Genomic DNA, 798 nt, shown 5'->3' with positions numbered 1-798 from the left:
ATACTTACTTTGTTATTGATTTAAAATCATATACTTTAAAAGTGAATGGTGGGACCCTGGCCAGTAGCTCACTTGGTTAGAGCATCATCCTGATACACCAAGGTTGCAGGTTTAATGCCCTGTCAGGACACATATAAGAATCAACCAAAAATGCATAAATTTTTGTCTCTTAAGTCAATAAATAATTTTTTAGAAAGTGAATGGTGGGATGTATATTCTTTGTTTAATAAAAATACTTTTTAAATAATGCAAGTGAAATTTTATCACTGAGTTGGTTTTGTTTTGGAAAAAGGTGCTCTTCAACAAAAAGATGAATTATTCTATTCTGTTTCCTATATATTTATTAAAGGGGCAAAAATTACCAAATGTATTTTTGTATTTATTGAAAAATGTGATGTCTTTCCTTTAGCCTGTTTATATTGTATATTACAGTTAGAGATTTCCTAATGTAAGCTATTCTGCTTTATACTCTGAATTAACATTCCTAATATAATATTACTTGGTCAAGGTATAAAAACAACATTTTAAGAGGTCATTTTTAAACAACTGAGAGTAAATTTGCAGATGGGTGATAGGATGGTGAAAGATGTGGAAATGACATCGAATGAGAATTAGAATATTTAGCCTAGAGAAGAGAATACTTAAATTATCTCTCTTAGGGGCAAGAATGGTGGTTGAAATTTAAGTTTAAAAGCCTTATACTTGAAAATGTTATTTTTTGATTTAAAAAAAGTCCAGAGGGAATAATTAAATAAGAAGTAACAGAAATAAAGACTTAAAACACATTTCACTGTTAGT

This window comes from Myotis lucifugus, unplaced genomic scaffold (assembly GCF_000147115.1).
Source record: "Myotis lucifugus unplaced genomic scaffold, Myoluc2.0 scaffold_1426, whole genome shotgun sequence".
Classification (NCBI taxonomy): domain Eukaryota; kingdom Metazoa; phylum Chordata; class Mammalia; order Chiroptera; family Vespertilionidae; genus Myotis; species Myotis lucifugus.
The sequence above is the reverse complement of the archived record's forward strand: the minus strand, read 5'-3'. Positions refer to the sequence as shown.